Here is a 25,903-nt window from a genome sequence, read left to right on the forward strand (position 1 = left end):
CCCAACTAAGAAGTCCTTCACATATACCTGCAGGAAGTAGTTGGCAAGTCATAGGGTTACCTCACACCCACCTTTATTGTGACACAATACCCAAGAGAGAGAATCAGCCCAGGTCCCTATCAAAGATAAACGGATAGGGCCAGGGATTTAGCTCAGTGGTTCCACCGCCTGCCTCCGAAGTGCAAGGTCCAGAGTTTGATCCCCAGCACCAAACAAACAAACAAACAAACAAAGGTAAATGGATAAAGAAAGTGGGAGTATTAATCCAGTGGAGAAATCTCTGTAAAGCAGAACAGAAATGTGTTATTTGCAGGAAAATGAATGGAACTAGAGAGCCTCATGTTAGACAAGAGTAGCCAGATTCAGAAAGACAAATATCATGTTTTCCCTAATATGTGGAATCTGAACAAGATGATGTGAAGCAGAAGGAGGGGTGTTATTAGGCAAGAGGAAAGGAATCTGGAAGAAGGAAGAGGTGTGAGGGGGAGTAAAGGGGGTCCATAAAAAGAATTACTAATTATATCATTAAGAGATCACGATATTGACAGGAATAGATTGAAGTGAGGCGTTTGCCACACTCTGTTAAGTGAAAAGGCAGGTTACAAACAGTATGTATATCATCGCCACTATTATTCTCAAAAATGCAGTAAAGCATACAGATATCAAAAAATCATCAAGAATGGTGTTCACTTAACTATTTTAAGCTGTCTCTAGGAGTGAGATCCTGAGCTGATTGCTTTTTAAGAGTATTTCTGACTCAAACTATTATAGTATAAAATATTTTTAAACAGAAAATTAAAAATTACTATATCTGTATGAGGTATAATTGTAATATTTTCCCAACATATATGTATTTCAGAACATGATGTTGTTATCTTAAATATATATGATTTTATCTATCAATTATACTCAATTTCATAAACAAGAAACAAAAGATCAGCAAACACATCCAAAAAATCCTCAATAAAACTAGTCATTAGGGAACTGCAAGTCAGAACCTTAATACTGTTTCACAGCCCCCAGGGTGATGGTTACAATCAAAACAATAAAAGTCAGACAATAACAACTGGGAAACTTGAATCCTTATACATTGATGGTGCATTTGTAAAGTGAGGAAGTCATTGGGGGAATCAGATTGGCAGTTCTCCTCGTGATTAAACCAAGAATTACTATATAACCCAGCAATTCTACTCCTAGGAGCATACCTAAGTGAATTGAAAACATACGTCAATTCCAATTATAATTTTAACCTCAAAAAGTAAGTTGTAAAAGAACACATTCCTTATGATTCTCTTTATATTTTCTAAACATGGCAAAATAATGTTCTGAAGCCCATACTTTTGTGGCAAATTGATAAAATAAGTCAAGGAATGAATGAATGGTACAAAATGTGGAAGAGCAAGTACTTCTGAAAAAGTAGATAGAAGGAAGTGATTGGTGAGGTTACAGAATAGCTTCCAAAGTTCTGTAATGTTTAGTATTTTATTTCTCAAGGTAAGCCATAGAAACATAGGTATTTGCTTAAGTATTATTTTACGGTGCACACATCCTATTCTCCTTTATTCTTTCTTATAGTAAAGAACTTATAAAATTTACCATTTTAAACATTATTTGAAGTGCACAGTTCAGTACTTCTAGGTATGTTCACGCTGCTGTGAAACAGATCTCCAGAACATTTGCATCTTGAAATACCGAAACTACTGCATGCCCACTGAGCAATGTATCTACCTTCCCTTTCCCCGCCCCCTTGTAACCTCCATTCTACTTTCTGTTTCTATGAATTTGTCTATTTACATATCTCATATAAGTGTAATCATACAGTATTTGTCTTTTTGTGACTTGTTTATTTTACTTAGCGTAATTCTTCAAGATTCATCTATGTTGTAGCTTGTGGCAGGATTTCCTTCCTTTTAAGCCTAAATAATATTCACTGTGTATATGCACATTTTGTTTATTTATTTACCTGTCAATACATGCCTAGTTTGCTCCCACTTCTTGGATGCTGCAAATAGTGCAGCTATGAACACAGCTGTACAAATATCTCTCAGAGACACTGCCTTCCATTTTTTTGGATACGTATGCAGAAGTGAGCTTGCTAGATCATATGGTAGATTGATTTTTCATCTATGAGGAACTTCCACACTGTTTTCCATAGAAATTGGACTATGTTATAATCTCACCAACAGCACACAAGCATATCACTTTTCTACATCTTTATCCACAATTGGTGCATTTTTGGAGTTTTTGTGGTTTTTTGGTAGCCGTCTCAATGGGTGTGAGGTGAAGCATCCTTGTGGCTTTGATTTGCATTTTTCTGATGATTAGTATTGTTTAGCATCCTTTAGTATGCTTGTTGACTCAAAAGTGTAAGACACTCACTATTTTATTAATCATAATAGTGAAAGAAATGAATGTAATGCAAATACTGTATGAGAATAGTTTAAATAAATAAAGGCTTACTCAGATAAGGAAGCACTCAAATGGATGATGTAGGTTTATAGTTATCGGGTCACAACATGTTTGCAACATACTGGTAAGTAGGAAAAGTAAGTTATAGGACAGTATGTGTAATGTGACCTTGTATATAATACCATTATATCCCAATATATTAATGGTGATTGTTCCTGAGTAGTGGGGATTTGAGGGCTGTGAGGATTCCCTGTATTTTCTGATGTTTCTTCAATAAGCTTCTATTTCTTGAGAGGGAAAATATTAAATTCATGCTCATATAAGCAAATAATACCAAATATTTACAGAGGAATTTTTGAGGCACAGCTCTATGAAATAAAAATATGAATCCTAACTATATTGTTCCCAAGAGTGCCAATAAAGAACCACAGATTTTCATGGGGCAAAATTCCTGCTTCATGACTTTTGCTGCCTAAGTGATAGGCCAAAGTGAAACAATGAAAATTACTTGGGAGAAAGTTATCAGTGGCTTAAAGAAAAATCTACTAGACATCTTTATCACAAATTAGATAATGGTTAGTTAGCCATTAAAGAGTCAGATGTAATGTGAGACAAATCACTGAACTGAGGTCAAGAGAAATGAGTTTTTACCCTGGTGGTTTCACAAAACACCTTCATATTATGGGCCCATCACTTAACCTTTTAGTCCTACTCAAATAAAATGAGGGTCATAAATTAATTATCACCATAGTTTCTCCAGACTCTTAAAAGTCTTTGATTTATATAACAATTTAGAAAATAATTTCTGTCTTCAACCTACTGTATTATCTTTCCTGGTTGTATCATCTGAAATGAGAAGCCAATCTTAAAACCATAAGATGGTCGATAAATCAGGAAATACAAATATGTTTATTTTATTTGCTGAGGCATCAGTGGTTGGTTCCAGTATTAACATATTTCCCCAATAGGACCAATGCGGCTAATACCACTGATGTTTTCAGTATGAATTAGAAAAAAGAGGTCTTTCTGTGAGAATTAATAAAAGGGCAGGATGGTGGCACTTGAAGAAAAGAATCTGGATGAAAATTATCCTAAGAGGGAAGGGAGTGGATCAGAAACAAGAAAAGAGTGAAAACTCTTAGAATATCATTTGAACTGAATCTTAATCATTTCTCAAATCTCAACAATAATCAATCAGTTAGCTTTTCTTTTATTAAACTTAATTAAATTTTAGATTACCCTTGCTAACCCCCAACAAGGCTCCAGCTTACATCATTTCTGCAGGTTTATAAACTTCTGTATTAAAAAAAGCTGTGTAATGTTTTTTCTAAAAATCAAATACAACAATATAGCTACCTGGATAGGAAGTCACCATTTCATCCTTATCCTAGTGAAAATCTTGGAAAATAGGCATTAATATCTTCATTTTAGGTACAAAGAATATGAGGCTTAGTGAAACAGTTTGCCCCAAACAAGTCAAATTTGTCTTACTTGGAGAGAGCAGAGTGGTTTGTGATTACCAGTTTGTGCATGTGTGTGTGTGTGTGTGTGTGTGTGCGCGCGCGTGTATGGGTGATGTGTGTATCATTTGGGGGTTTTTTTTGGAGATTTGTTTACAAATCTGAAATTTAATGTTCATGCCTCACTTTTCTTTTGTCTTATAATCTAATATTTACTTAACATTTAGTTTTTGGCAAATATGTTGGTAATTTTAAATGATTTATTGTTTGCAAATAGGTGAATGTGGTAGAAACCGGAGGATGTCACCATTATCGATTCCCCTCTTCACTAGTATTGAGGTATTTAGTAGGGAACAAGACCATCTGGGGAGCATCTACATCCCAGCCTACCTTTCAACTAGATGTGGCCAAGTGACCTCATTGGAAGGCCATCCAATGCAACAAGGAGGGCAGATGCCATGTTAGCAGCTTTCTTAACAGATAATCGCATCTCAGCCTTTGCCCTTTTTTATCCTCTTTGATTTCTCTACCGTAACCCTTATCACATGAAAATGATAGTGGGAGGTATAGCGGCTATCTTGGATCATGCTAGAACCTACGCCGTGTAATGGAAAGAGCTTGGATCCCAGATTTTGTGGAAGAGAATCTTTGGGTGGTTTCCTTTCAATTTTTACACAAGTGAGATAAACTTCTCTCTTTTCAAAGCCACTATTTTATTTTTCAGTTGCTAATAGTTGCTGCCAAATTGAATCCTGATCCAGAGATTTGTTGGACTAAATGACATAAAAAAACTATAAAATTGTAAAGCTGGGAGGAAGTTTACAGGTCATTAAGCTCTATACCCACATTTAAGAAATGAATAAACTGAGTTTTTAAATATAGCAATGTTCTTTTAAAGGTGAATCAATAATTATTTTATTTACTTTATCCCTTGCTGTGTTAAATACATTTGTATTTTAATCCATTGGAATGAAACTCATGGCATTCTAATCTCTGATTATTTAGCCTGCTTGGTTTATAATTTTCTTTTGTTATTTATTTATTTTTTAATTTAATTTTTATTAGTATATGTTTGCACTATGCAATGATCATACCCATCACAGAGGGTTGGTACCGGGGATTAAACTCAGATCCCTGCGCTTGCGCAGCAGGCGGCGAAACCACTGCGCTAAATCCCCTGCCCTAACACATCTTAATTCTTTGTATGTCCCTTTCTCCTATGCTCCCATCTCTCGGTCTCATTCCCTTTTGAAATGATCCAACTCCCTGTTTCCTACTGACCATCTTTGATCTTGCTCTTTAATTTATTTACACTTTGGGTTTCTCATCTATGAGAAATCATGTGATATTTAAGATTGTGTGTCCGATTTATTTCATGTAACATTATGGTCTCAAAGTGGACACATTTTCCTAAAAATGACCCAGATTTATCACTCTTTATACCAGAGTGCTACTCTGGTGCGTATAAATACCACATGTTCTTTATCCATTCGTCTGTTGATGATATATTGGCCTCTTTCAAAATTTGGTTTTGAACTTTCTTAAGGAATCAATAAGAATAACCAGAAAAGGGCCGGGATTTAGCTCAGTGGTTCTGCCGCCTGCCTCGCAAGCGCAAGGACCCGCATTCAATCCCCCGTACCAAAACAACAACAACAACAACAAAGAATAACCAGAAAGTAAAACATGAATCTTGATTTCAGATATTCATTAGTTTGGACTTTAATATTGAACATTTTTTGATTCTCCAGCTTCCTAGCCCTGTACAGTCTAGTGACTTATAAACTGGGGTTGTTAATAAATACTTTATAGGATTTTATAAAGAAGAAATAAAATTATGCAATAAGTTGATATCTATGAAAACATTTTTGCTCTTCTTCTCCTCCTCTTCTCCCCACCCCCCCAAATCGGAGTTCTGCCCTCATCTGTTTTGACCTTTTCGTTACATGAGATCCCTTCATAAAATGGCAAAGACAACTACTAGTGGATCTAAGCTTACATCCTATCCTTTTAACCTACTTGTTCAAAGAGAATGTCATTTTTCCCAGCAGTGTTTGGAAAATCAAAATAGTAGAGAAGGAGTAGATTACGAAGGGCTTTGTGGATCACGCCAAAGAGTTAAGCAATTTTGAATTCAACATGAAAGTTATGGGAAATTGCTGAAAGGTTTCACATTGGAAATACCATTCTATGTACTGGAAGGACATGTAGGCAAATAGAAAGGGTAAAGATGAATTGGGAGATATTCTCAGAAATTTAGGTGGGACATTAGATTATGAGCTAAAATTATGGCAATGGAGGCAGAGAATTCTGACTTGAGAAATACTTTTGAGGTCAAATGTTAGGACTGGCCTACCTCTGGGGAAAATGGGAACAGAGAGAATGGCTTAGAGTTCTTCTAATTTGGACACATGAGTATCCCTGAATAGAGTTATCTTAAAGTGGAAACAGGAACAGAAAGTTGATGAATGGAAATGAGGCATCAGTGGGCATTTCCAGTGTGACCTGTCCTTTAAAAGCAGCGGTGTTTGCAAGTGAGAATGTGTCCAAAGCACTGCAAGACTGTAGACCTGGTGATAAGGGTGATACAGTAGCAGAGACGATCCCCAGAGCCCGACTCCAAATTGATAACTGACAGATTAGAATGCACTCAGAAAGGAGCCTTGGCAAAGTGTCTGAAAATTAGGTTGGGTGCTAAGGTGTTTTGTCCATCTGCTTTTTAGTATTACTGTGAATAATTAAGTATTTCAAAGAGTGCAGAACTGTTCTCAGCAGTGCTAAAAATTCAATGAAAGAAATGATTATCGAGTGACAGGGAGGAAAGAGTTTGCTTAGCTCTAGAAGGCAAACAATATGGCGATTACTACAGGATTAAATAATGTACTATTGCATCTTTCAACTATCTTCAACGGGTGGAGAAAGAAATCCTTTGCCTACAGGTAAAGTGTCCTGAGAACATTCCTCAAGACTTAAGTAACTCTGCTCCTGCCCTCTCGGGGTCCCTAGAAACACATTTACAAAGGTAAGAGAAATGTGATGTCTAGTAATGTGCATTGAACTCAGAGAAAATTGAAAAAATAATTTCAATTATCCTCTATTTGCAATTGAATGTCTTCAACTTATGCCTAGTGAGGCTTGTCAGGCTAGTGAAATTTGATACTTGATAGCATTTCTATAGGAAATGAATCAAAGATTAAGTCCATGGAAATTTTAGTACTAGGAAATGTCTTAGAAATGTTTGGTACAACCCACTTACTTCATAAATGTGAGTGAAACCCAGAGAAGTCAAATAACATTTTCAAACTCTTAAAACTAGCTTAGTAGAAGAGTAAGTATTAGAACTAGGTCAACTTGAAAAGGCCTTTTTCTCTTCCATTTAGTGGAAAATACGTCACTGCTATTGGACCTGACCCAAAGGAATGACTTGCACTTTAGTTGAGGGTCTCACATTGAAAAAGGAGGAAATGATCCGATTTTATTGTAAAGAGATATCGTTCCTTTACCATTGTTGATTTGAAAAATAATATAAACATATAACTTATCTACCTTACAAATTAACACAAGGAAACACACTCTTTTCATAAACAAAATTCTGTGAACCCGTGAAAGAAGAAGAGAAACCAACAAAAGAAGATGAGAAATCAAAGAAAAAGATATAAGGTAGGATTCAAAAAGAAAAGTGAGAAGATGAAGGGAGTAAGTAAGAAAAGAAAAGTGCTAAGCAAAACCTAGATGGAAATTCTAGGTCCAAATGTGAAGAATAGTGGGAACTGATGGAAAGGGAGGAGCAAATACTCTGTTGTGGTTGAGAGCTTGCCGTCTGAAAGGCCTCGAGTGCATGTGGAAGGCGGGGTCACAGCAGTGCTATGCTCGTGATGGATCAATCACTGATGAACCCAGAGCTGGATGCGCTGTTGCACAGCAGGGCTGTCGGGAAGAGGCAGGCCCTGGGACCATGGCCTGGAAGGACACATCACCTTCCTCAACTCCTCCCTTTGCTCTCTACTTGCTGGCTCCCTTGATGTGACCAGTTTTCCCCCACCCAAGCCCTTCGATTGAGTCATTTTTGCCTTGAGGCCAGCTGATTATGGACTAAACCAAACCTCTCCCCCTTTAAATTGTGGATGTTGGGTATTTTGTCTCAGTGACAAGGAAAGTGACTAAGACATACTTCAAGATCACAGGCCATGTGAGACAAGCTCACAGAATTCTGTAGTTAAAAAAATAAGAAAAGTTATCTAGATGTTAGGGGTGTAGCTCAGTGGTACAGCAGTTACCTAGTATGCATGAGGCACTGGGTCCCATCCCAAGCACAGGAGAATGAGGAGGAAGAGGGGGAGGAGTGGAAGAAGAAGGAGGAGAAGGAAAAGGAAAAGAAGGGAAGAAGGTGGAGGAGAAGGGATGGGGAGGAGGAGGAGGAATGGAGAAGGCAAGAAGAAAAGAAAAAAGGTATCTGACTATTCGCTTAGGAAGTGGTATCAGAGAATATGATGGGTAATTACCAATAGCTAGTGGACGGTGTTTTCTACTCAACACTAAGAACTTACTATGGATAGCTGCCATTTTCAATCTTCAACAAAACATGAGGTGCTGCACAGGATCTGGGCCGACCAACCCTCAGTTCAGACTGCCAGACGGGTATTATCTTTGTGTTTCTTGCCTAGAAAACTAAGGCACTGAGAGTTTCAGTAATTTGCCCACATTCTCCAGAAAATAAGTTACCTCTTCACTTAAATATTTCCTTATATGTAAAGTGAGATGGGTTTCTCCACAAATATATCAGGAAGATGTCGTAAATCATGACAGAATGACTTCAATTTTTAGAAATGCATTTGGGTGCATTAGCATATCCCGCCATTCTGTAACTCAGCACTAAGATCAATACTCAGAACATTCTGAGCCCTCAAGACATGGCTGGTGAACAAATGAATGAATCTGCCTGTACTCATTGACCATGCAGCGTGTCACTGCTGAACACTGGAGGTACTGAAGAGATGTTAGTTATGTGAGCAAGTATAAAACAGTTCAATGAAAATTGAAGTTTAAAAATTAAACAGAAGGGACAGGGATTTAGCTCAGTGGTTCCGCCACCTGCCTCTCAAGCACAAGGTCCCAAGTTTGATCCCCAGTATCAAAAATAAATAAATAAATAACAACAACAAAAACTAAAAAGAAGTTAAGCAATCCAAATTTGCAGATTTTGGGGTACCAGAGCTCGAATTTAGTTTCATGGGGACAAGAAGTTCAAAAACCTGAAATGTCAAAATTTCCCCGGGAGACTCTTACACATATTAAAGTTGGTATAATTTGCCCAATTATAAGAATCACCTGAAATATGCATTAAGCTTATTGTCCAAGATCTCAGCCCAGATCAAGAAAAATACAGTGGTACCTTGGTACTCTTCATTCCCTGGAAGTATGACACGTACCAAAAATGATGAGTACCAAGTAAATTGTTTTGGCTGGAAGAGGTAGCAAGTCATGAGATAATCCACGTGACAACCTCTAGTTTTCTGAGTACCAAACAAACGACAAGTACTGGGACAAAATTTTCTCATCAAAACTAGTCAAGTATCAAATTCGATGAGTTCCAAAGCAGTTGAGTGCCAAGGCATAACTATACAATATTTACAGGAAGGAGCAACAGTGAGTTAATATTTCTTTCTTTTTTTCAGCTAGTGCCTGTGGGGTATTTGGTAAGTTGCCCCCACCTATATGGAGAGGTCTGAGCAGAAAGTCAATAGCAAAATGTGAGGAGAGTATTTCCCAATTGTACTATTTCCTGGTTGTGATTTTATTCTTTAAGATGACTCCAAGACAAGAACTCCTGGTACAATCACAGTTTCTCTGTGGAGGGCACTGGGCTAGGATCATTAACACAAATAGCATTTCAGGTTCACATAAGTCTCACCACAATACTAAGAACCCAACGCTTTGCCAAGTCCTTGTTAGAGATAAGAAAACAGAGGCTCCTAGAGCTTGAGAAACCTGTCCAGGTTAGCCAGCTGGGACTGAGAGGGCTAGAATTCCAGTCCCATCTTACAGTTGAAAGTCTTCTTCAAAAATTGCTATTCACTTTATCAACCACATTTTTGTTTCTTCTGTGTTCACTCTCCTCCCTGCCCTGGGCTTCCTTTGGGTCTCCAAATCTTCCCTGATCAGGAACATTTTTACTCCAGACTGAGATTTTCTCTACGATCCACTGGAGTGACTCTGCTTTGGGGTGAAGCTAGAAACTCAGTGGAAGTCTGGAGATTAATCAGGAAGTTGTAGGATCGTGGGTAAGTCTTGCGACTGCAGAGCAGCCCGTGGGAGTGAAGCTATCTGATCAAGATGATGGACAGTCCCTTGCCCGGCCAGTATGAGAATGAAACAAAGAACATCAAGAGACAGGCACATACCTAGAATGACATTGACAAAAATCAGTCCTTTCCTCCCCTCATACTGCCTGAGCTGGATTTCGCGTGACATGGTGTGATCGAAAAATATGGTGAATATTTAGCATTTTAAAAAAATTATCACAATGAAATACATATTGTCACTAATATCCCTCAAAATACTCCTCACCTCCAACATGTTTATCCCATCATTCTTGCCACTTTTTGAAGCAATTCTGGTAGTCTTTCGTGAGTGTCTTTAGTTGCATTGTTGTAGCTACCTCAAAATTCTGAATTGATTCAAAGCGTTGATCTTTCTTGGTTATTTTGACTTTAGGGAAGAGCCAGAAGTCTCACAATGCCAGATGCAGTGAATAAGGTGGAGCAGGACACACTGTAATGTTTGTATGAGCTTGCCTTTCCACTGGGTGGCAGGTGGCAGCAACACTCACCACAGTTTTGATCACATCTCATAAAGACGTCAAGAAAGAGGACTCCAGAACCACTACACAAAGGGGCAGGAATGACGGGATGAGTGTGTTCAGAGTGAGGGGAGGATTTTGAAGGAATTAGTTGCAGTATGTCTTTTACTGCAATAAGTTCTTTTAAACGTTAACATTTACTCTATATTTTGATCAGCCTTTGTACATCTAAGTAGCTGTGCTCGCTTTGGCAGCACATATACTAAAACTGCACATCTCAGTGGCAGAAAGTTCTGCTGTCACTAGGAAGGAACTGGGGGAGGAAAGAGGACTTGTGATTAGACAGTGCTTTCAGATAATTTTTAAGTGCACTGGAGACTGAAGCCCCCTGTCATACATCTGTCCCCTGCCCCCTGTGATGCCAGGGAGCTACATCTGGCAAAGGGCAGGGGTCAAACAATGTTTGGTGCATGAAAGGTTTCCCTGTGAAGAAATGCCAAGCCCACTTGTGCTCTCTTTCCCTTTAAGTCTTCTCACAGTTCCGGAGGTCTTATCCTAGTGATTCAAAGCTTGGAGTCTGGAGTGGGATTGCTGGGGATTAAACCCTTCCTCTGCCATTTGCCGTGTGACTTGCGTCAAGGTGCACAACACTGCCATAACTCAACTTCCTCATCTATAAAATGGGGATAACATCATACGAACATTCTAGGGTGGTCATGAGAATTTCACAAAGTAATGTGTATAAGAACAATGCTTACTACATGTGATAAAAGAGTCAGTTACTAGCATTGTTGTACTGTCCCCATTTTACAGATGGGAAAACTAAGGTAAGGCTGACGGTGTTCAAATGACATATCTGCAGTCGCAAAACATGTCAGTGGCCTGGCCGCGGTCTCAGATGCTGGACTATATCCTTTGGTTACTAGTCTGGGCTTCTCCACTTTTCCCTGGGTCTTGGAATGAGGATGCAGAAGGCACGAGACAGGGAAGGAAGGCAAAAATCTAGCATTTTCCAGAAAGGAGCCTCTGATTACTCATCCTGGGAAGGCTTCAGCTCTGCCTCGTGTCTCCCTCCACCTCAACCTTCTCCCAGCACACGCCCAAGGCGGGGCTTCTCACAGTCCACTGGCAGCAGGATGCCAGACGCCCACTGAAGGAAATGACCTGAGCTAAGCACCAATGGCCTCAACACAGCTTTATTAAAAATTAAGTCACAAATTATAACACCCACTGGGGAAGACTTGCTTTCCTCCCAATTATAGTTAATAGAAGAAAATTAATGTAGCAATTAATGTGGCTGCTCTACAGCCCGACATAACATGGGCAGGACCGGAGCTCCGGTTCTTACCACAGCCTGATAGCAGGAGAACGAGGGCCTGGAGCTTAATAAAGTTTTGCTTTCCCTGTGTTTAAACTCTCAGGCCATAACTTACTTAAGAAACACACAAAAAGGAGATTATTTAACATTTTAGAGGTTCCCACGAGCCATAAATCATTCTCACACATGCCATATTTGTTGAAAAGGACAGAATACATTCAATTTTACAGTATATTAAACTTCATCTAATTTGAACGTAAGAACAGACCAGCAAAATAAATGACCAATTTCTGAAGCAGAAATTACCATTTGGTTGGTGCCATTACAGAGCTGCTGGTATTTTATCATGTTCTTAACATAATATTGCTTGTCTAGCGATGCATAGTTATAATACTATTCCAAATTAGAAGGCGGTGAAAGAGAAGTGTGCACAGTTTTTTTTAATAGGCGTCATTTGTCAGATGTTATTCTGAGGGCTTTGTGCTGATGATAATATGCAGATTAGAGGAGATGTAAATAGGGGAGAAAAGGAGCTGCCACAAGAAGGAAACAGGTTTGTAGTCCTGAGCTCTCAGGAAGAATGAGATGGTCGGGCAGTCCCGGCCCCTGGACTCAGATAACAGTAATGAACTTGCAGGGAAGGGAGCAGAAGCTTGTGGTGTTCCACAAAAGGAAGACACAACCCACAGTTCCGCTGTGGGGCCCTCAACCTCTACTGTAACGGTGGTAATAACCACACTGCCCAGTCTGCTGTCATTTACGAACGGTTTTCCAACCCATTATCACACTGGATGGGCAAAGAAACCCCGAGAGGTGGCCACCTCGTTTCCTAATTAAGCCTTTGTTGAAGAGCAGAGGACTAAAGCTTGGCAGGGAGAAGGGATTCACTGGAGTCATGGAAGCTGGGAAATGACCAGGTTCCGGTCACAGGTTCCACCCTGACTGCGCTCGAGCCCTGCATGAGCCAGACAATCACACACTCTCAGGTGGCCTGCTCTGTCCCAAGTGCTCGAATAATACAGATCCTGGGGCCCTGACTTTCCAGAAAATCCATGCCTAAGAGGCCACAGAGCATATAGGTTAAACACATGGATGTTGGAATGAAACTGGCTGGGTCTGAATTCCATCCGTGTCCCTTACAAGCTATGTGACCTAAAGCAAGTTAGTCGATTTCCCCAGGCCCCAGTTTTCTCGTCTGTAAAAAAGGTATACTAGCAGCACCTGAAGCATAGGCTTGTAAAACTTCAGCTGCTTAAGATGTGCTTTGGACGTCATCTGCACAGTAAATGCTAGCTACTCTAATCTGCTTTATGTCCTGACTGTAAATCCCTCCCCACCCCAGTCTGGCTCACCCTCCTCTCTCCTTGGAATTTCCTGCTGCTTCCCCGCTCTTCCAGTCGATTCTGCATAGAAAAGCTCGCGGGAACTTTCTAGAGAAAATGTCCCTTCACCTGCCTCAACAGCTTTCCCACGGCCCTTCAGACAGAGCCTAAACTCTTAGAGGTGTCTGTGATCAGACCCTCCCCTCCCCTCCAGCATCTCCTCCTTGGAACGCAGGGCCATTTGGCCACTGCAGCAGGAATCTGGTGATTCACTCTCTCAACTTCCGCGCTCCAACCCTGCCAGATATCTTTCCACTCCAAAATGTCTGTCCTCTCTTGGTTTTATTCTCTTGCTCATCTCTTAGATTTTGCAAACTCCACTGGCTTTTCCTAGACTGCTCTGTCATGCCTCAGGTTAGAGAACGCTTGCTCTGGAAGCCAGTCTCACACCCAGGTCTAGCCGAGATGCCACTCTCTCCCCCACGGTACCGGTGTCTTCCTCCGTATGGCTCTTCTCACCCTGGCACAAGATTATTGGCCATCTTGCTGATGGACTCCAGACTGGGTCCTGCACATTTGCCATGTACAGCCCAAATGCTGAGCACAGGGCCTGGCATGTAGACAAAGCTCAATAACTACTGGTGAATTAATTAATTAATAAGACCAAGCAGCCTTGGAACATGGGCCTTCTCCTCATCCTCCGTGGTTCTACAATCTTGCAGCAAGGTGAAAGGGAGCCCCTGGCTGCCACGGCATTGCCAAGGTGTGCCAGACTGACTAGGGGCTCTCTGAAAGCCTCAGATTTATGCCCATGCTCATGACTGTGGGACCAACCTCCCAGCTCACATAAATCACCATGCAGCAATCTGGCTCCGAAGATGGGGAGCCTCCGAAGCTCACAGCACTTTGCAGAGGAGCTGCCAGAATTAGGCATAAATCCACTTCTTGATTGAATAAGCAAACACCCCACTGCTTGAAGTGATTTACTAAATTACAATGCATGGTGACAGACTTGGGAGATTCAGAGTATGGGCCTGCTTAGCAATCAGAAACCTCTAACCACCTGGCTCCCTCCACTGCCACCCTTCCCTGGTTTCATGTGAGCCTCTCTGCATCCGTTTGCCCACCCGATTGATATCCATGAACCCCACACTAGGCCAGATTGATGTACACATAGATTACTTGGCATCACTTTTATCTGCACAACAACCCCAGAAAGTTGGTATCCCCTTTTTCTTACACCTTTCAGATGAAGGAACTGAGGTTCAGAGGTTAAGAAAGCTAACACCACCCAATATCACACAGCTATTAAATGGCAGCGTTCATGATCATCCCCCAAAATATCCACCAAAAAGTCCAAGAATTTGTCAACTGCAGGCTAGGTTCTCTACCGTCATGTTTTCTTATTCTTTGTCTCCACACACTTGATTCCTCTACTTTCTGTTTTATACTTTTTTCTTTCTTTTTTCCAACCCCTATGTGTCAGGATAGGTTAGGTAATGTCGAGGTAATAATATCTCCAAATCTTAGTGTCTTAATATGGCAGAAGGGGGTTGTTTGTTTTTTCTACTTCTTGTTCAGTCTACGTGCTTAATGCAATCTAGCTCAGAGTCTACTCCACATAGACAGTTGGAGACTTAGGCTGAGAGATTCTGCCCTCCTGCAGAATTGGAACACAAGGCCATTTGGTCACTGTGTCAGGAAAAGAGAATGAATACTGAAGTGACGCCCGATTCTGTTACTCACACTACTTGACATAACTAGTTAAATGGATCCACATAAACATTAAGTACAGTCTTCCATGTGCCTAAAAGGATATATGTATAAAGTTTTACTGACAAGAATCATACAATAACCTCATTCTCCTTGTCTTTTCATTCACTTCTTCCTTCACTGACTTCATACAATGTGCCAGGGCCCTAGGCTGAACATCACATCAGAGACACAAAAGTAGAGCAAAACACACACAGCCTTTACACTCCAAGGGCATCATGAATAGGAATGCACACACTAATCTAATAAACATGCAAGTAAATTAGGGTTGTCAGGTTGCGTGAAAGGTAAACAAATGGGTTTATGACAACCTATAGCAAGTGTGAATTAACCTTGGAATCAGAGAAGGCTTTTGCTTAAGTAAAGCTTTTGATTATAAGCTATGGAATCTACCTCTGGCCAAATTAAATAGATATGGAATTTAATTAAAAGATACTGGGTCGCTTACAGATTTGAATCAACACAGTTTCTGCATCTTTCAATTTGCTATCTTGGGCAGGTGCATCTGTTTGTTGGCAGTGGTGATCTTCCTCCTAGCTGCAAGAAGTTCTGGGGGGAAGTATCTGGCTCTGTTAGTTGCCAGGTAGCATACAAGTAATGAATATGTTCATTGCAACTACTCTGAAAAGTAAGGCTGAAGATAAGATGTTAAAGATGATCAGGAACTCACAGTGGGAAAGAGAAAAGGAAATGGTCATCTTAGGCTTTTCCTTTTTCCATGTTTCAAAAAAACCCAAATACAGACTTTTTTTGGTACCGGGGATTGAATTCAGGACCTTGTTCTTTCGAGACAGCCAGCGGCACCATTGAGCTAAATCCCTGGCCCAAAAAAACCCAAATATAAACAAAAGCACAGAAGATAGCCCAAAGAAACCCTGTGTATCCTTTACTATATTTCAGCAATTATCTACTCCATTTGTTTGGTTTTTTTTTTTGTACCACGGATCGAACTCGGGTCCTTGCACTTGCGAGGCAGGCGGCAGAACCACTGAGCTAAATCCCCGGCCCTGTACTCCATCCCAATCCACTTTCCCCTGCCCCATATGCATATTTTTTGAAAAATCCAAATGACATGCAAATGGTTTTTATGTATCTATGAACATAAGAACCCATTCATAAACACAACATAAGCTTGATGTGATCATCACACTTAAAAATAATAATTGTTTGGTATCAGCAAATATGTAGTCTGTATTTGTATTTTATAGCCATCCTTAAAATTGCTGTACAGTGTGATAGACCAGAATCCAAATGAATTGTGTGCATTTTGACTGACTTATGTCTCTTATTTTTTTTAATACATACATCACCTCTTTATCTTTCACATAATAGACAGAGAAGGTTTGAACAAGACATAAGATACAGATGTAGATGTAAACACTGACTTGTGTAGATATGCATACAGAGACTGAATGATATAGACATAAACTTAGGTAGAGGGAAAAAAAAGAGACACGATGATAGAGATAAGCATAAATTAGGCATAAACATAAATACAATAACTAGCAAAGACTGATGGGTTTCCTACGACCTGAATTTTGCCAGTTGTCCTTCTACCGCTCTATTTCCTATACATAGGGGGCAGAGTAAGAGATGTGCTCAGACTCAGTCTCGGTATTTGGCATGATCACCGCAGAAGATGTGTTCTTCCATTAGAAGATGGTCACTTCTGGTTGTATGCATTCTTGTCCTGGTAGCAGCTACTGTTAGTCATTGACCACATCTTTCCATGCAACGTGGTAGTGTTTGCATTATATTATTTTTCTTTGTTAGCTGGAATATAAAATTAACATAAGTGAGTCAAGATACAGTACATCCTCAGTTCTTTGCTTTATTCACTAGTTTTCAAAACAATGAATTGGTTCTCTGGCATTTTCCAACAATAAACAATGAGGGTTTTTTTAGAATTATGATGTGCTCATAAATTGAAACTTACTCGCATTGCAATATATTGCAGCTAGTATTCTTACTTATGCTCTAGTTCTCCTACTTTTAGCCATGGGGTGAAAGGTGTCTTATTCATGTTGATGTCTAAATCCCTTATTGAGCTTCCTAGAATGACCTTGCAAATTTCCTACCCTAGTGCTCTATTCCATCCCTGTGCCAGCTTTCTCTGATTCTTTGAGTGGAAAGTGTATTTGAGATCACAACATGGGCACAGGTGTTCACGGCTACTGAGTAGTTTATTGTCTCTAAACTTTTCTAGTGAACTTGTTTCATATTTAATCTTCCTCTTAATATCTTAATTCCTTCAAATTTCTTAAACCTCCCCTGCTTTTTATTCTATTGAGGAAGAAAGAGAATGAATGCCTGATGTTCTGTGAGAAAGACTATCATAATGCAGGGAAAGGGGGCAAGCTAGCTTGCGGATAAGTGCCTAACAGTTCCTTAATCTAAGTTTCAATGAGATGAACTTGTAAACATTCTATAGCCCCCGATTCTCCAGCCCCATTAACATGGCCCAGCAGAAAGAATTGCATATGAGTATAATCAGTATGTTGAACATGAGTTCTCTAACAGAGAGTTTTACAAAGGGCTGGATTCTCCATCTCTTATGGAATTTCCCATGAGAAATAATCTAATTGAGTCATTTACTCTCCACTGTAGTCAGGTAGCCACCATGCAATACAGCACATCTGTATCGGGAAGAATTCCCATACTGGGTCATAACGTTTACTATCAGTCTAAGATCAAACAACTCCTAATGCTGTCAGCTATAGCCATGGTTCAAAGCATTGATAGGCACACATAAAGGTTTGCTTATGGTCTTGTTGCTCAGAAGGAGCGTGCAGAAGTAAGAGGCATCCTGAGATTCATAAATTCTTCCCCAGTTTGGCCAAACTCCAGCCAGCCTTTCTCCTGCATATATCCAGACCATGAGCATCTCAAACTTCATACTAAAACAAATTTTTCATCATCTTCAAAATCCTTATTTTTCCCCTGTATACCTTTAGTTCCATAGACAAGAATTCATAGAACTTTCTTCTTGCTTCATCAAATACATCCAATACTTCCAGTTTATCTCTATTTATCTCTCAGATACATCTGGGGATCTGGCTTGAGTTTAAGACCTCATTATTCTCTATTTGGTATATTGTAAAAGTACCTATTTTATCTTGCTGATTTCAGTCCAGCTTAAAGCATGCACAGTGCCATTAAACTTGTGTATAACTTTCTTCCTTTGATATGCCATTTCCTGTACCTACACGGTCTGTCATTCTGTGCTTGACCAACCTCCACTAATTCTTTAAATTTGGCAGAAATATTACTTTTTCTGTAAGGAATTCCCTAGCATTCTCCTGTCTCAGCCAATCAGACCCCCCAATCCAGCTCTTTGTAAAACGCTCTGTTAGAGAACTCATGTTGGACATACTGATTATACTCACATGAAGAAGGAAGATCAGAAAGCAGACCTTGAAAACTGGGGTGTTTATACATGACAATGACAGTAGAAGAAGGTGTATCAGTGTAGTGGGGTAGCCAGAGCACAGGAACGTGAATACGCATATTCCCAAGTTCCTTTAGATATCCAGTGGGCTCCCTAAATTCTGTGGGGAAACCATGGAAAAGTTTCCCAGTACGAGGTAGGGTATAGAGTTAGGGTAACTGGGGTATTGATGTTAATGTACTCTCCTTTGTAATCACAGGATAGCCCACCTAGGGCATCAGAACTATTTATATTCGTCTTGCTCCTTGCAATAAATTCCCTTGTCTCTTTTGTGTGTAACCCTAATAAGCCTGGTTAAAGGGAAAGGAAATATAGACTTGACTGGCACTAAATGGCATATAGGTGGTAGCTAAAGTCTTTTCTAATTAACCCCTTCCTGCTTGACACTTAATGTGCTTTGGGCTTCCACTGAGAGATCAAGAATGTGACAGATGAATGTATTAGTTTTCTGTTTTGTAATAATTGGCCTCAAGCAATTGATGTGACACCATAGCTTGTGGTTTTCTTTTAGCATCTCAGTGATGGGAGGGTGTAGAACAGTTCATACCACATCTTTCTTTCTTTCTCTCTTTCTTTCTCTCTCTTTCTTTCTTTCTTTCTCAGGGATCAAACTCGGGTCCTTGCGCTTGTGAGGCAGGCGGCAGAACCACTGAGCTAAATCCCCGGCCCTATCTTTATTTTCATACTATAAGTTTGCCAGTGGCACAGTCATGGGACCACGGAGATGCTCAATAAATGCTTCTCGCTGACAACTCACTTTTAATTATTTTTTTTGCCCTCCCGTACTTGTTTACAGTCAGGTAACCTGTTAAGTACCAGGCACATGTAGAAATGTATGGTCCAGGTAATCCGCTGTAAATGCAATGTATTTCCCATTTGTGTGCCTATTTCCTTTACTTGAAAGTTTGGTTCGGAACATGGGAGCTTGCTTGCTGGGGCATTTCTTTTACTGCCTATGGCACCAGCCTGTCAATGACAGGAGAAGGCTTTCTTTTGTTTTATTATTTTGTGTAACTTTTCTTGTCCCCTCGACCTCTCTGAGACATTCTGTCCACACTGGCTCTGAGCTGAGAGGCAGCTCTGTCAAGAAGCAGCTGGATTTGCAATATGTGCCCTTGGGAAAGAAGTGCTGGGGTGGAGACTGGCTCTCTCGGCCTGGAAAAGCTGCCAACACGTTTCCAAAGCACCCACAGTCCATGTGGTTTCCTTATGCTGGCCCAGGCTCCCATCACAACAGTGCCAACTGTCAGAAGGACGCATATTTGCTCAAGGGCAGGGCAAGATCAGGATGGCAATGCATGAAAAGGGGAGCGGAGACCAGTTCTGGTCGTCCAGGTGTCTGATTTCATTTTACTTGGTCCTTACACAAACCCAGGACACTGTACCCCTATTTGGCAGATGAGAGAATAAAGTTCCTTCAGCCAGTCATCAGTAGATTTTATGCCAGATCTTCTTGACACCAAAGACTGCTACCACCACTCTGCACTGTGTTGTTGCTGGGATTCAAGAAGCAGCAATGGCAGATCCAAGGCCTAATGGCGAAGTAAATGTAAGTATTCCAAACATCCAAAGTGGAACTCCATTAAAGATTTAGTCTTCCTGCAGGAAACAAACCAAGTCAGCAACAGACATCACTCCTCACCTCCACTCCTTACTTCTAGTGCCAGCCCTGATCCATCCTTTCCTTATCTCTTTCTCCCCCAAACTAACTGCTCTCCCCAAAGCCTTCTATCATTATAGCAGCCATAGCAGTGACTCTGCTTCTCCTTTATTCAGAATTTTCCAAAGGCTCCTCCTCTATCTCAGAGTAAAAGGCAGAAGGTGGTTAATAATCAACATCACCCCACCCTCTACAGCTTGGTTTACTGCTGTATCTCTTGTGCCTGCTACACAGGAAGCGCTCAGTAAATGTTTGTTCAATGAAGAGAAAATGAGGTGGAAGTCCGGGTGCAGATCATTATGTTAAAGTTAATGTAGTAGACTGCTTCTCAAATGGTTCTCAAAGATCCCAGCTTCTCAATGTTCATGCCTTTGTGTGGTTTCTTCCCTAGAGTGTGGTGGCACCTGTGACTTGCTTGTAACCAGTAGAATATGGCCAAGATGACAGGATACAAGTGATGGGGAAGTGATATGTCCTAAAATTGTAGTGCTGCTCTTGCTCTCATTCTCCTTTGGCTCTCAATAAGAAAATGGCTATGAGTTACGCTACCTACGGTGGAAAGTCCACACATCCAATGAGTAAGCCTGATCCTAAATAGTCGAGGCAGCCTCTGAACGGTATGCATTAAGCAGCTGAAGTCCTCAGTTTCATAGTCAGAGAGGCTTATCCCATTGCTTTTTTAAATGTTGCTCTTTATAATTTGGAGTTCTTGTATGATATTTAGGCTTGCATGTCTGGTTTATTTCACTTAACATTATGGCCCTCTCCCCAGATGACCATTACTGCAATTGCATCTTCATTGTCAACTTGACTGGATTGAGAAATGCCTGGAAAATTAATAACTCACATTTCTGGGTGTTCCTGTGAGGTGTTTCCAGAGATCACTGGCATTGGGGACAGCAAAGGGAGGGAGGAGACCTGCTCAGAATGTGGGGGGCACCTTCCAATACAGTGGGAGCCCACACAGAACAAAAACAGAGGGAAGCCCCCTGGCACATGCTCTAGCTATCTTTCCTTGCTGGCTGCCATAAAATAGCAGCTGTGCTCTACTACATGCACCTCCCCAGCAATTCTGTCTAACCCTGGACTCAGAAGCAACAGAGCCAAATGAACAGGGCTTGAAACTTGTGAAGCCATGAGCTACAGTAAACCCTTCCCCTTTAAATTGTGTATGTCAAATATTTTGTTATAGTGACCGAAAGCTCATTATTGTAGCAACCTTGTAAGACTTGGCAAGGGCCCTAGCTCTGCTATGCTTGAATCTATAATATAGATCCAAGGTCTATAATATAACACATATGTGTTGCTTTCGGCCTCTAAATGTGATGATTTGTTGCTCAGAAATAGAAAGCTAATACAAACAGACTAAAATCCATGGATCACATGGAGGATCGAAGTCTAACATGATGTATCAGTTAGCTTTTGCTGTGTAACAAGCATCTCTAAGACTTTAATAGTTTTAGTGACAAACGACAGCTATGGAGATTGAGAGAATTTGTTTTGGTATGGGCTAGAGGTCACATCTCCACTAGACTCTCCCAGGCATCTTAGGGCACCTGGCAGGCCAGTTGGATGATCTAGGATGGACTCATTCCTCTATGGTGATGGGCAGATTGTTAGCTTGTGTGATGGAGGAAACAGGGCCATATGACTTTCATTATCCTGCAGGGTAATTTGGGGTTCTTGTTATGATGGCTCTGAGCTGCAATAGAGAGTAAACCTCAAGACCCAAGCACTGTTTAAGTGCCAGCCTACGTCACCTTTGCTGACATCCCCTAAACCAAAGCAAGTCACCTGACTAAGCTAGATGTAAGGATGGGGAAACTGATTCCACATTTAATGGGAGGAGTGGCAAAGTCACCTTCCAGTGGAGCATGGGAATGGGAGGGGTTTGTAGTCATTTGTCACTCTACTCACAGTAGAAAAATTGTTCTAGGCACTTGGTGGGGGCTAATGCTAATATTTATCCTCAGGTGAGAGTGAGCTAATATGGAATAGGCTTTACTGGAAGAAGAGGGGTCAGGACACTGGCCAGCACAATGGTACTGTGGAAGCTAGAACTGGTCCTCTCCCTTTCTTCCATCTTGATCTCTCAGACAGAAGAAATCTCCTTTATCTTCAATTCTTCCTTCTCACTCCTCTGGCTGTTTAATCCATTGTGAAGACCTATCACTTCTTCATCCATATTGCCTTCTCCATTCATTCATTCATTCATTCAGTAATAACCTTTTAGTGCATACAATGAAATAGACTTTAAATAATTGATTCTTCCAATCACACAAACTACCCTTTCTATTATTATATTTTTCTTATACATTTGACACAAGCATTCATAAGTGGACACACACACACACATACACACACATTTTGATTGTTTTTCAAAACTGTTTTCTTTTGTGCCGGGGATTTAGCTCAGTGGTTCCGCCACCTGCCTCGGAAGTGCAAGGTCCCAAGTTCAGTCCCTGGTAACCGCCCCCCAAAATGTTTTCTTTCATGTATATCAAATGGATCTGAAATAAAAGTACCTTTCAAAACCTACTGCTTCTCTCAAAAATTGCTGCATAGGTGGAAAGAAACCCCTTGCAAGACAAAACACTTTGGAAACAAGGCTTTAGAAGGTAAGGACAGAATATTCACCATTGGCCAGGTCCGGGGATTTAGCTCAGTGGTTCTGCCATCTGCCTCACAAGAGTAAGGTCCCGATTTCAATCCCCAGTACCAAAAACAAAACAAAAAACCCCCACCATTGGCCACCTTCTTGGCATTGGGCATTGAAGACTCTGAGCTGTATCTATTATGATGGGAATGTGGAAGAGAAAAAATTAATAGTTTAGTTGAAGCTTCAAGTGTTGGTCTTCTCTGCAAGAATTGAGATTCTGATTGTCCACAAGACCCTCTGTGATGAACATAAGCTTTGGAATTCCTGAATCAACTCATTCCATAAGTTGGTATTCAGTACCTACAACATGCCGGGCTCTGTGCTTGGTACTGAGGAAGGGTGATCATTGCAGACTGCATGGGTTACTCTAAAATTCAGGTGTTGAAGCTTTAATTTCCAATGTGATGATATTTGGAGATGGTGCTTTTGGGGTTAATTAGGTCATGAGGGGAGCCATCTCCATCCAGTGGAATTTGTACCTTTAGAAAAAGAGACACAAAAGTGTTCTTGTGATCCCTCTCTCTCTCTCTCTCTCTCTCTCTCTCTCTCTCTCTCTCTCTCTTCCTTTCTCCACACAAAAGAAAGGTCATATAAGTACATAACAAGATGCCAGCTACATACAAGCTGAAAAAAGATCCCTTACTGGAATGTGGCCAAACTGGTGAGCTAATCATGGACTTCCAGCCTCCAGAACTGTGGGAAAATAAAGCACTGTTGTTTACATGGTCTGTGATTCTTTACTGGTAGCCCAAGCAGACTAAGACAATGGTGAACAAGATGGAGGAGGTCTGCCCTCTTACATTCTAAGAGGGAGGCAGGGGGAAGGGAGGGAGAGATTGAGAGAGAGAGAATATAATGAAGCATGTAGGTGTATAAGACAGTTTCAGCATGCAGTGCTACATGTTACTTTGGAAGTAAAATTGACTAAAAGGCTGGAGGGAAACAAAAGGAAGGGCTGGTGTGGTTCATTGATAAGGGATCTAGGAAACAGCTTCTTTCCATGTTTCTGAATGCCAACAAGAACATATCTATGAAGCAAGGCAGCCCAGTCAAGAAGAGATACCTTTCCCGGGCTTGGATCTCCCATTTGGGTAGACGCCATGGTGGGCACAATGCAAGAGTGGATCAGATGCAACTATGGTGTGCAGGTAACAAATGTCCAAGGTGAAGGATAGAAGTTTGGAGGGTCTGCAGCAATAAAGGGCTCCCAGCAGAGATGTCCATCCTGCCTTCCTGGAGAAGTCACCTGGGGCATTTTAAAACTTAACATCTAACCTCCGGGCCCATTGACTCTGATGCTCTTGGTATGAAGTGAAAACAGACCACATGCTTGCTGTTAAACCTTCCTAGTGATTCTAGTGGGTGATTCTCCCCCATGGGTGAGAACCACTAGGTCAAAACACCTCCTAAATATTCAACGGTTTTTGCTAAAATCCAAATGGAATTCTTAAATTTCAACATGCCTCCTGCATCAATTTCCCAATTTTATTTTATTTTTATCTTGTTTCCTTAGTTAGTTATCCCATATTCCGAAGGGTTAATTCCTGCCTCTTCTGTTGCAGTGAAGTTTTCCCACCTACTGCAGTCAAGTAGGTGGGCTTTCCATTATGATGAAATGTGACATGACAAAGAGTCAGCAGAAGAATTTAAAAGACTCAGCGCTACGCAGAAATCTGGCACAAAGCCAACAGTCTTGCCCATTTAAAAGACCCCAAAGTCTTTTTTAAAAGAGTGATAGCATCCAATACAGCAATTCTCAAGTGTGGTCCCCAGATCTGCGACATGAGCACCACCTGAGAATTTGTGGGAAATGTAGATTACCAGGGCTTCCCCCAACCTACTACATTTGTGGGGAAAGGGGAGGCAGTAATGTGTGCTTTAACTGGCCTACAGATCATTCTTACAGAAACTCAAGATGGAAAACCACTGTAGAGGCAGCTTAAAGGAAGGCTATGGGCAAAGGTAGATCTTGCTTGTCTAGGTGTATGTGATGTGTTTTAAACAGGTTTCCGGCAGCCCATTTTAAGTCTACCATCCAGAGACTGCAATGAGGAGTTCCTCCATTGACTTTACCTACGCTCCTTCTGCTCATTTGTTCAGGAAGAAATGTGAGTGCTGACTTCTCCCTAAGCGTGTAGACCTGACCTCTCTTAGTGGGAGAGATATGGGAACAAATAATTACAACACAGAGGAGAGAAGTCACCAGGCCTCTGCGCGGCCTTTGAAGCCCAGAGGAGGGCGAGACTGACAACTCTGCCCGGGGCAATCCAGCAGGTTCCCAGACAAAGTCTGCCCCCCCTGAGTCTCCAAAGATGGGGGCCGGCCATTCACGGGGCTCAGAAGGGGGCCGGAAGTAAAGCTTGCCAGGCAAGGACACAAACACATAAAAGAACAGGTGTACAAGAAAGGAGCCACAAGCCCCTTTCCCTTCACGGGTAGTGCGTGTCAGGAATAGGATGGGAGCCGGGAATTCTGTGCTATGGTGAGCCCAAGAAATGCGCTGTAATCGAGATGCCGCGGCAGCTGAATTTTGCACAGGGAATGTGTAAACTTTTCAGTCTGGATCCCCCCTTTCCTACCTCTGGACCCTTCCGTGAGACCCGTCAGCTCCTGAGATCAATATTTCTGTTTCTTCCCCTCAGCCTGGCTCCCAGCTTCTCTTATCAGGATTCTTCCAACAGGGCCTGTGTCTTTTTCAGCTCGCACCTGCAGTGCTTGCAAGGGAGGCGAGAGTGTGCAGTGGAAATCGGGACAAGGGCTCAGAGGTGCACTTCCGGGCTGTGCCTGCTCTCAAGGGGCAGGTGTGTGCATGTGCGCATGCGCGGGACGGGCCGGCCAAAGGTCCCGCCCTGGAGGCTGGCTTACAGAGCTTGACGGGAGTTTAACATTCATCTGCCTCTTCCTCGATCCACTACAGCAAGTGGCCCAATGCGGGCAGCATTTTTCCAACAGCACAAAGCAACGATCCCATTGGAAAGCAGCATGCAGTAATTAGCTGTACCCAAATCTATCTGGTATCAGAAACTCCTGCAAGGTTTTCTATCAGTAGCCCAGG

At 41.3% G+C, this 25,903-nt stretch overlaps 1 long non-coding RNA gene across 1 annotated transcript; it reads right to left on the reverse strand.

The window, feature by feature from the left end:
- Nucleotides 1–9,549: 9,549 nt before the first annotated feature.
- Nucleotides 9,550–25,646, reverse strand: LOC110344235 (uncharacterized). The gene is made up of 3 exons (XR_015450445.1): nucleotides 25,428–25,646; nucleotides 19,915–20,128; nucleotides 9,550–16,854 (listed from the first exon to the last, which is right to left on the reverse strand). It is a non-coding gene; the product is annotated as an uncharacterized LOC110344235 (long non-coding RNA).
- Between the last annotated feature and the right edge of the window lie 257 nt (nucleotides 25,647–25,903).

This window comes from Heterocephalus glaber, unplaced genomic scaffold (genome assembly GCF_053883595.1).
Source record: "Heterocephalus glaber isolate CG9 unplaced genomic scaffold, H.glaber_assembly_v1.0 deba00000943, whole genome shotgun sequence".
Classification (NCBI taxonomy): domain Eukaryota; kingdom Metazoa; phylum Chordata; class Mammalia; order Rodentia; family Bathyergidae; genus Heterocephalus; species Heterocephalus glaber.